Raw genomic sequence first — 12,248 nt, 5'->3', positions numbered from 1 at the left:
AGGAAAAATGGAATTTTCATTGGAGTCTAGTGATAAAATTTCAAGAAAGATTGTGATTTTTTGTTATTTAAAAAATAAAATTTCAATGTATAAATGGGTATAGAACCCTGAAAAACCCTTGTGACACTCTAAATTAGTGATGATTGTGGTTCACCGATACCCCAATATTGGAGGGGATCGAAGTCTAAAACTTAAACCTTGTTCATACACCAATCATGGAACCAAGTCCTAGTTCCTTTTGCTGCTTAAGCCATAGGTGGGTTACCCATGATCCTCTTACACTTCCATAGAACCAAGCCTTTTTTATGCTTCGTCCTCATTTTGGGTAGGGTTTTCCCTCGACCATGTTATCACAGTGCTCTAATATGATGGCCCTAGTTAATTCTAAGGGGGAGGACAGTAGCCCTTACATCGAAAGGCGAGGTATATACTCATATTTCTAGAATGAGGTTCCACCAACTTAATCAAATGACTGAGACTACGTGACCCAAATCCACAACTCTGATGGAGGAACCCATGATGTCAGAAAGGATTGGGGTTCAACACTTGCATTTCTACTCTCACTAATACCTTTCACTAAAATTCATGCACCTCTTTTCCTGTTCGGATGCCTATGACCTTAGACTAAATTCCAATACACCCAGCTTAGTACTCTCCTCATCTCTCATGCCAACGTGTTGGCTTGGCGTTAATTATTAAATATGCATTGTGCCAGGGTAATTGACTTTGAATTATATGTAATCCACACCTTATGAAGTTAATCCTTATTTATGATTCTTGGCGCCTAGGTGGCTTTGTTGACCCATATGAATGTGAAGATAAAAATAATCTAATCTTCATTATTTTCCATAGGTATCAACACACATAGATTAATCATACCATTAACCAACAAACACATAAGCCATTTTTATTATATTCATATTTCAAGTATTTAGAAAGGGGTTGTATTATAGGGACCTGAGAACTCCAAACATTGCATCTCCCCTCCATTTATGCCTCTCTTTTCTAGACAAAATATCTACATGAGGAAACATGGAATTGTGAAAAATAGTTCTTAGATATTCTTACATGTGTTGTTGCTCTATAAATTGGGTGCCACCCTATATTATGAATTAATTACATTTGTCCTCTAGGAGTCTTTGAGAAAACTAAATGATTCCTATGGATGAAAATATATTGGACAAAAAATAGGCTACCATATTGAAAGGAAAACATTTATGTGGGATGCTTTGGCACTAGACTCCCATAGAATAGAAATTTTCATGGACTTTTGTCCATGCGATCTTCAATAGTTCTTATTTTTTTTGGACTTCTGAAACATCCATCTAGGCTACATCTTCTTCTTGGGGGCCTTTCCACTTAATTATATACTCATAGTAATCATATTTCTAATTCTTCTAGCAACTCTTTGATCAAGGAAGGATCTTCTCCATCTACAACTTCTTAGTTTTAAGTAATGTATTCCTCCATAGAATTTCCTCTTGATCCAATCAATATTTAGGTTCTTTGTAAGGATATATATTTGCAACATTAAAAATAGGTGAGATTCCAATATGACATGGAAATTCAATCTCATAAGCACTGGTTGAAAATTTCCTCAATTGTTTGCAAGGTCGTATCTTCTTCAGCTTCAAGTTTTTATATTTGTTTCTTGCAAATATCTATTTTATCAAATGGGTTAATAACATATCCTGAAATTCAAAATATACTTCCCATTTTCTCAAGTCTTCCATTTGCTTGTCCTTTTTACTGTTGTCCTAAAGCTACCCCTTAACTTATTATGGAAATTTCCATTTTTGTAGCAAATGCGTTTGCATCAACACATCAAGATTCTTCTTTTCCCAAGTTTCTAAGTTCTAAGATACATATGGGGTGCATTCCATATATAATTTGGAATGTTCTTATTCCTATGCTCTTGTTAGGTGAATAATTTAAAAAAATTTAGCTTGTGGAAGTACTTGATCCCACTATTTTTTGTGATCATTTAGGAAACTCCTCAACAAATTTCCCAATATTCTACTTACCACCTAACTCTGACGATAAGTTTGGAGATGATAAACTTAAATAAATGAAAAATTGGTTTCGATCTTTCTCTAAAACTTCCTCCTAAAATTACCATGAAATTTTTCATGCTTGTCTGAAACTACATTCATGGGAAATCCATGTAGCACCACAATCTCTTTAAAAAATTAATATGTAATGTGGGTTGCATCACTAGTTTTATCCATCTTGGAGAACTTATCTACAACTACAAAAATTGAATGATTTCCCCTTCGTGATTTAGGAAAACTAAAAATGAAATCCATGCTTGTTATATACCTAGGGGGGGATAATATGGGGTACAAAGGGAGGTACCCAAGGGAATAATGTAATAATGGGATGGGCCATAGTAATGAATAAGGTGGTTAATCGTATCATATAAGGGACCACAAGTAGTTAGTAATAATGTAATGGGCCCATTTATGAGGGAACCATGGTAATGACCCATGGTATTGTATGTATGAGGCCTATATAGAGGCTAGAGACTCGACATGGAGAGATGTCAAGGAATATTGTATGAACAGGCATATGGCTTGTGGAGTGTTCTCCTTCCTTAGGAGTGAATGTATGGTGTTGCCCTACCTTAAGGGTTTTGATATCAATCAAGAAGCATTTCTATCTATTTCTTGCTTATTATTCGTGGGTTTATTTCTATTATCTTATATTTTTGGATCAGATCTATAACAAGTGGTATCAGAGCACTTTCTTGGGCAAAAGTGGAGAATTATTTTTTAATTTTTTTGCAGGATTTCTGGGGCGGCGAGTTTGTAGATCAAATTTGTACATTTTGGGGCAAAATATACACAATCTAATTGCAGATCTAGATTCTTTGTGAAAAAATACCCGATTTCAAAAAAAAAAAATCGGTCGAATCGGAGTCCGGATGAGGGAGATATCACTGATCTAAAAATCAGTGGTGTTGCAGACATTTTTTCAGGGTAGCGACTTTGGGGTGCAGATCTGTACATTTTGGGGCAAAATATACAAAATCTAATTGTAGATCCAAATTATTTGTGAAAAAATACCCGATTTGAAAAAAAAAAATTAGTCGAATCGGGGTCAGGATGAGGGAGATATTGCTGATTTAAAATCAGCTCTTTTTTCAGAAATTCTGGTGACGACGGGAGAGTTGCAGCGCGGATCTGAAATTCCATTGCCTGGCTCAAGATTTCTACCACGTGGGCAGATGCAGAATGGTTGTTCCGTTTTTGAAAACAGGTCATAATAGAGATTCTGAGCAATATTGACAGAATTGTGGCAATTTCAAATTTTCGCCAAGTAAGTGAATTTTTCTCAAACCCTCTTCATGGAAAATTTTACAGGAAAAGATGATAGCTCTACTATTGAACAATTCATACAAAACTAAAGAGCATATATGGGGTGTTTTGGAAGTCTATAGTACCAATTGGTTTGAAAGAAGCGGCCGCCATATGGTGGAACTCACTTGGCATCAAAGACTTGTTCAAATTTTTGAATGAAAAATTGGAAAAACTCCTTATGGACAAATGGTCTCAGGCCAAAAAACAAGATAAGGGGAAACATGTGGGGTTATTTCCTACTGGTATATCCTTATTACAGGTTCATGGATTGATTCAAAAGGAGAAGATCATTGTTTCTATAAATCCTAGTTGCAAGCATAATTTTATCAATGTTAATTTGGCAAAAAAATTGCAAGTTCCAGCGAAACCCATGGAGCACACATAGGCTACTAATGAGTAGGTGCAAGTTTATAAAGATTTGAATATTTCTATGGACAAGTATGTATTGCATTCTGATTTTTATGCTTCAGATATGGCTAATGAGGATGTTGTTTTGGGATACCTGTGGATGGAATCTGTGGGTACTATAAATATTAATGTGCAGAAGAAATTCCTGAAGCTCTGGTATAAAAAGAAGAAAATTACATTATAGGATATTTCCATCAATAAACAAGTAGAGTACATGAAGGCTAAAGCAGAAGATGTTCCAGGGATTGACATATCAGATGATGAGCCAGTGATGATTGACAATCAAACACAAACAGAGGCTGAAGCAGAAAAGCTTACAGGAGCTGATACATCAGATGAGGGCTTAGGGGTTGAAGTAATATTGGAAGATAAGACACCACAGCAAGCACCCCAACATGCACCAGATAACAATCAGGCTCTAGTAAAGGGTGAATTAAAGAAAAAGACACCATGGGTTAAAACTTCAACATATCATCACCCACATCACCCCGCAAGACAACAACCAACAAGATGGCAACCAACTAGACACAAGGACAACAACCCCCGCATTACAGATAGACCGGAGCGAAGATCCACCTACTACACATCAACAGAGAAGAGCTATCACGGTCAACTTCCATCTCAAGCGAGCGAGGCACCAGTGAGATCCAGGGTTCACCTTTCTCTTGGATGGCTAGATGCACGTGCATGGTACTAGTGCACTACTCCTTTGAGTAGATCTTATTATTTATGTTCTTCCCATGTTTCAGGGACGAAACATGCTAAGGGGGGTGGAATGTTATATACCTAGGGGGGATAATATGGGGTACAAAGGGAGGTACCCAAGGGAATAATGTAATAATGGGATGGGCCATAGTAATAAATAAGGTGGTTAACCGTATCATGTAAGGGACCACAAGTAGTTAGTAATAATGTAATGGGCCCATGGTATTAGTTAGATGGTATGAGGGAACCATGGTAAGGACCCATGGTATTCTATGTGTGAGGCCTATATATAGGCTAGAGACTCCACATGGAGAGATGGCAAGGAATATTGTATGAACAGGCATATGGCTTGTGGAGTGTTCTCCTTTGTTAAGGAGTGAATGTATGGTGTTTCCCTACCTTAAGGGTTTTGATATCAATCAAGAAGCATTTCTATCTATTTCTCGCTTATTATTCGTGGGTTTATTTCTATTATCTTATATTTTTGGATCAGATATATAACAATGCTTATGGCATCCCAAGGTCTACTAGATATGGGTAATGAATAATATAAACCAGCATCCTATTGATTCCCCTATGCATATTAACAATTTTACATCTACCCAAAAATTTCTTTACTTCAAACCTCATACCTAGCTAGAATAAAGAATACCAATAGGATTTTATCTTGCTCAATGTGGTCAAATAATCCTCCATGTTTTCCTTTCAATAGGTTCTCCCTCATTAAGCATTTAGGAATAAACAGCTGGCTAAACAGGGTATCCCTCATTCAGAATTTAGGAACACACAATTTGTTTCCTTTAAACAACAACCCTTATTTAATGATGTAATCCATCCAACGGCTCTTATCTCATTGTGATGGATTCTCACATGATTCATAAGATTCTCCAAATCCTTGACTTTCCTTGTACATTTCCTTGAGATGGTCAAATTCCAAAGCATTTATTTTGATTTTTTGCAAAACCAAGAATCTTCTACTCAATGCATCTACAAATTTGATAGCAATTCCAACAATTTTTTTTTAGAATAAAAGTAAATTGTTTCATAAACTCTTCCAATTTTTCATGTCTCTTATTTAGTTTCTCCTACTAGGTTATAAATTTTAGAGCAAGGTTGTCGATGTATAGTACAAACTCTTTTGGAATAAGCTAAGACCTCCATTTCTTCAAGGATTGTGCAACTACATAAAAATACTTGTCATAGTTTGAATATTTATGATTCAAATCATTCACTTTTCATTGAGAAAAGCAATGGGTTTACCTTCTTGACTCAGAAAATCTCCAATGGTTTTCCAATTAACATCACATTTTACTTTAAAAAGTTTATGGAAATATAGTAGGGTTAGAACATGTTTCTCTATTATCTTTTATTTCATCAATCTAAATCCCCTTTTTGTAACTTATGTCCATGTAAAGGGATCTTGTTCTTTCTTAATGGTTTCAACTATCAATGCACATATGTCACTAAAATTCCAAATGAATTTCTTGTAGAAGCTAGCCATTCCATGAAAACTTCTTACCTCATAAACATTTATTTGAGAAGGCCATTCCTTAATAGATTTAACCTTCTCTCGATACATATTTATTCCTTCTATATAAATAAAAAAACCCAAGTACATTAGCTCTTTTTTCATCAAGGAACATTTCTTCAGATTTACTGAACTTCTTTCTTGTTGTAGTATTTTCAGCACTAGCTGTCAAAACCTTAAATGGTCTTATATTTTTTTGTTGTAAATAGGAATTCCATCAAGATATACAATCACAAATTTACTAATAAAGTCATTAATAACATCATTTAGAAGTATCATGAATGTACTAAGGATATTGGTCAAGCCAAAACGAATGACAAGTTATTCATATAGCCCATCATTGGTTTTGAATGTTGTCTTCCACTCATCTCCCTCTCTCATCTTAATTTGGTGATATCCACTTTTTAAATCTATTTTATAAAGGAAATTTTGACCACTCAAATATTCCATTAAATCGTACATGTGAGGTAAAGAGAATATGCACCTTAATGTTAACTTGGTTATATACCTAGATTTGTTGCACATTATCCAACTTCCATCCTCCTTTGGGCTAAAAATGATAGGTAAAACACAAGGGCTCAAAATTTCTCTAATTGGTCTCTTACTAACAACTCTTGAACCTTATTTATAATTTCCTTGTTCTCCTTGGGTGTCATCTTGTAGCCTTCCTTATTGGGTAGAATGGATACCAGGATTATATCTATGTGGTGACTAATTCTTCTCATGGGTGGTAATTCATTAGGAAAATCATTAATAATAATATCAGTAGATTGTTTTAATAATCCTTGAATTTGATCATGTAAATCATTTAAAGTAGTATTATGAATGACTACTCTCAGTTCACAAATTAAGGAAAATTATACCTCTTTTTCATCCTTATCTTCTTGTAGTAGCTCTTTCCTAGTAACCATAAACATGCTTGACCCTACTTCTTACTTTTTACTTTCATCATTCAATGGTAATAACACATGCTTAGGGGTGTATGTACTCCTCCTTCCATCGTGGATATCTCTCATGTCATATTTCCATGGTATTCCAAACAAAATGTAACAGGCATCCATAGGTAGAATATTACATAACACTTCATCTTTATAGCTACCAATGTAAAATTATACCCTAATTTTTTCATTTACGAAAATCTAATGTCATTTTTGGATCCAGGACACTCAATATGGAGTAGGATGTGCCAACCTCCACAATCATAACTTCTCCACCATCTTTGTAAAGACTTAATTGTTAGTGCTGCTATTGTTAATGATCATTTTGATACATTTCCCTTTAGATTTTTCCACTGTCCTGAACAAACTCCTCTTTTGTTTTGGGTCATGAGTTTCTTTCTTAGCTTTTACCAATATTATCTTCTACATTAGTTACTCACCCAACTTGGCAGTTTCTTCCATTGTATCTGCATTTGATGTTCCTTCTATGGCTTTTTAAATATTAGACTCTCTCTAATTGGTTGTGTTTTTTTCAGGACAATTCCATGACATATGTCCTATATTTCCACATATATAACACCTCATGTCTCTTGATCCTCTCCCTTTTCCTCTCGTGAGGAATATTTGTCCCCTTGTTTCAACTCCTCTTGGAGATTGAATACTAGATCTTCCTAATTCTCCTCTTGGAGTTTGAAATCTTCCTCAACTGGAATATCATTTCTCTTTCACTAGACACATTCCTCTATTTCTTTGTTTTGTTTTCTAGCCAATTTCCCTTCTTCTCTTAAGGATTCTTAATTCAAATCACCCATTTTCTTCATGGGAAAGAGGTAAATTTCATGCAAGGTATTGTAACTGTGGGGCCACTTATATATTTTTACACCTTCTCAACATCTTCCTGTATGTATCCTACTCTAATGTTTAGTATGTAAAATTATTTGGTGTAATCCTTCACTACAACAATTTTCTACATCAAATTTTGCAGTTTCCTCAATAAATTCAGTTAGAAATCATTGAGCATAAATTTTATTTTTAACATGGCCACCATTTTATCCTATCTTTTAAGATTTTCCTTTACCTTCTTCCTTCAGTCTACTTACAACTCATCCCAAATTAATAGTGCATGTCCCCTCAATCTGGTCACTACATATTTTACCTTCTTGTCATCCTCAACATCTTCATAGTCGAAGTACTTATCCAATGTGCTAATCCAATTTATAAAATCTGCCATGTTCAAGTTCCCATCATACAATGGAAACTCCATCTTTCACTAGAACCTACTATGGTAACCATATTTATCAATTGTTCCTCTATTTGATCTCTTCCGACCACTACTTCCATCTCCTCTTCTAAGCTAGTATCTTTGCTCTTGCTGATGTCTTCCAAAAAAAGCTATCTTTTTTGGGATATATCCATGGCTTCCATTATTTCCTAGATATGTATAAGCTCCAATATTAATTCATTGTTCGCCATATTTCTCTCTTAGTCTCCTCTCCTAGGTGGCATGGTTGTCTCCATTTTTTCCTATTATTTCAAAACTTTAATGGGCCTTAGGCTCTATAGAGCTTCCCTACTCTAATACCACTCTAACACAGTGATTGTTGGGTGTGGATCCTGATTATCTTTTGTTTTCAAAGGTATCGCCACATTGGACCCCAGTTTGAAATGGCGTGGCAACGCCGCCCGTAAAATATTCGCTGCAAGGGGGGTCTGGGGGGGGCTTGTAAAAGTATAGTAATTTCTAGTCAATCTGGGTCGTTCATTAGGCGGATGATCTGATGGTAGAACTTATGTTTAGTTTAGGGTTTTTTGCCCTAGAAGGAAACCCCTCTCTTTGTATGAGGGCATTGTATTGAGTCTGTGTAATATATGTGTATTCTCTGAGCGAGAAGTAGAGAGGTGAGACTGTGAGAGAAAATAGAGGATATTACAACGGAGCTGCTGTAGGTTGTGTCTCTTCATTTTGCTGGATAATAGAAAGGAGGGAATGGTTGTTCGAGGTGGACGTAGCCCAAACTAGGTGAACCACGTATATCTTTGTCTCTCTTGTTTTATGCGTTTTCTGTGTTTATATTTCTGCAATATTTTATATGTTCCATTGCTCCGTAATATATAATTTCCTAAAAACTGGTATCAGAGCCGAAGGTCTATTTGGCTGAAAAACTCGCAGGAAAGAAGGGTTCCTCATTCGAGTGGGAGCAATGGCGGAAGATGGTAAGTTTAGGGTCGAGAAATTTAACGGCAAAAAATTCTCGCTGTGGAATATGTAGATGTAAGGTTATCTGTATCAGAAAGATTTGTACCTACCATTGGGCAGAAAAACAAAGATGCCGATGGGAATGACAGATGAAGAATGGAACCTTCTCGATAGAAAGGCACTCGGAACAGTATGGTTGTACCTCGTAGCATCGATCCCCTTCAACATTTCGAAGGAAACAACGACAGAGGGTTTGATTAAGGCGTTGGAGAAACTATATGAAAAACCCTCGGCCTCAAACATGGTATTTCTTATGAAACGGTTATTTAATATGAAGATGTTGGAAAGTGGATCTATTGTAGACCATTTAAATGATTTTAATACTATTACAAGTCAGTTATGTTCTGTAGGGGTAAACTTTGATGATGAAGTTAGAGCTCTGTTATTCTTTTGCTCATTACCAAAAAGTTGGAATGGTTTAGTAATGGCCATTAGTAACTCTGTTTCTGGATCTAGTACTTTAAAGTTTGATGATGTTGTCGGTGCTATCCTTAGTGAGGAAATGCAACATAAAAGCTCCGGTGAGACATTGGGTAATGCTTTGAGTGCAGAGTCTAGGGGAAGAAAAATGGAAAGAGGAAAGAGCTCAGGATATCGTAGTAAATCAAGAAAAGGCAGATCTAAGTCTAGATTGGGGATAGTGTGTTGGAAATGCAGAAAGAAAGGACACCTAAAGAAAGACTGTAGATCTCAGAAGGGAAAAGAAGGAGATGCACAACAAGAAAACAATCATGAAGCAAATGTGAAAGGTGAGGTGTTACAAGATGCTTTAATTCTTTCTTTCAAAAATATTACTGATTCCTGGGTGGTAGATTGAGGGGTCTCATGACTATGTTCAAGGAGATTTTGGACAAGTTTGTTTGGGTGATGATAAACCCTATAAAATTGTTGGAATGGGTAAGGTTCTTTTAAAACAACAGAATGGAAACCAATGGCTACTAAATGAGGTAAGGCATGTTCCAGATCTAAAGAAAAATTTGATTTCAACAGGGCAGTTAGGCGGTGAAGGTTGTGTGATAACTTTCACAGATAAAGCTTGGAAGGTTACTAAAGGAGCCCTGGTAATAGCAAAAGGTGAAAAGGTTGGTACATTTTATTTATGCAATGGTATTTCTAACTATGTTAATGCTTTAACTTCCAAAGGAGCAGATGCAGCATTATGGCATCATAGGCTCGGACACATGAGTGAAAAGGGGATGAATATTCTTCACTCAAGGAACTTTTTGCCGGGTTTGAAGAATGTTGATTTGGACTTCTGTGAGAATTGCATTTATGGAAAATAGAGGAAAGTCAGATTTCTTAGAGTTGGGAAAGAAAAGAAGAGCGAAAAATTAGAGCTTGTGCATACAAATGTATGGGGACCTGCTCAGGTATCATCTCTCGGTGGCTCTCATTATTATGTTACTTTTATTGATGATGCAACTAGAAAAACTTGGATTTATTGTATTAAGAATAAATCTAATGTATTTGATACTTTCAAGAAATGGAAAGCTTTGGTTGAGATTGAGACAGGAAAGAAATTAAAGTGTCTCAGATCAGACAATGGAGGTGAATATTGCAGTAAAGATTTTGATAGATACTATTCAGAGCATCGAATTCGCAGAGAGGAGACAGTTCCAAGAACACCACAAGAAAATGGTGTGTCAGAAAGGATGAACAGAACAATCATGGAGCATGCAAGGTGCATGAGATTGCATGTAGGATTGCCTTTACAATTTTGGGCAGATGCTGTAGATACTTCTGTTTATCTAATAAATAGAGGGCCTTCAAGTTCCTCGGATGGTGGTGTTCTAGAGGAAGCATGGACAGGTAAAAAGGTAAACTACTCTTTTTTAAAGCCTTTTGGTTGTGAGGCCTTTGTCCATATTAATAAATAAAATAGAACAAAGCTTGAGGCAAAGTCAAAGAAATGTACCTTTATTGGATATGGTGTTAATTATTTTGGTTATCGCTTATATGATTACGAAAATCACAAAATCATTAGGAGCAGAGATGTAATATTCAATGAAAAGGTCTTATATAAGAATCAATTGTAGGAAAAGAAATAGGAAAAGGAAAACAAGGAATACACAGTTCTTGATGAAATCACTAAAAAGGTAAAGGTGCCCGAAAATAATAATAATCAACAACCATGTATATCTGTGTCTCTCTTGTTTTATGCATTTTCTGTGTTTATATTTCTGCAATATTTTATGTGTTCCATTGCTGCGTAATATATAATTTCCTAACAGTGATGGTGGTGGTTCAATGAGAACAACGAAATATAGGGGGTTAAAATCTAAAACTCAAACCCTATTACAGAATATCCTTAGTCACAGACCAGTCATGGAACCATGTCTTATATCATTGTCAAACTTAATCCCTGGCTAAATTGCCCATGGTCCTCTTACGCTTCCACAAAACCAAGATTTTGTGACACTTAGTCCTCATTCCAAGCATAGTTTTTCCTCGACTCTATGAATCTAATGCTCTCATTTGACGAACTTGGTGAACTATGGGGGTGAGGGTACCCCTTATGTTAGTAGTATGGGAAGTCACAGTCATGGTTCTAGCTTGAGGTTCCGCACATGAAATCAAATAATAGAGGCTACACGACCCATATCCACAACTCTTGTGGATTATGGGTGGCTTGGGAACCCTCAACACCAACAAGGAGGGTGGGGGGTCTGCACTAATGGTTCCTCTCTCTCAAAAAACTTACACTAAACTTTGTGTCTTTTTATTCTTATTCAAACATATATGACCTCATGCTAAACACCAACGCACCCAACTCAATACTTCCCTCAGCTCTCATGACAACTTTCCAGCTTGGCTTGGGTTATTCAATATGCACTGCACTCAGGTAATTGATTTTGATTATAGGGAATCTCCACCTTGTAAATTCAACCCTCATTTGGGATTCTTGGCATTGAGGTTGCTCTATATAATCATACGAATATAAAGTTAAGATATATTTTAATATTCAATATTTTCCATAGATGTCATTACACATAGATTAATCATACCATTAACCAATAAACACACATGCATTTTTTTATTATATTCATACTTTA

This window comes from Pinus tabuliformis, chromosome 3_1 (genome assembly GCF_031772625.1).
Source record: "Pinus tabuliformis cultivar Carrire ecotype Pingquan chromosome 3_1, CPIR1, whole genome shotgun sequence".
NCBI classification, from domain to species: Eukaryota; Viridiplantae; Streptophyta; class Pinopsida; order Pinales; family Pinaceae; genus Pinus; species Pinus tabuliformis.
Note: the sequence above shows the minus strand (reverse complement) of the source record.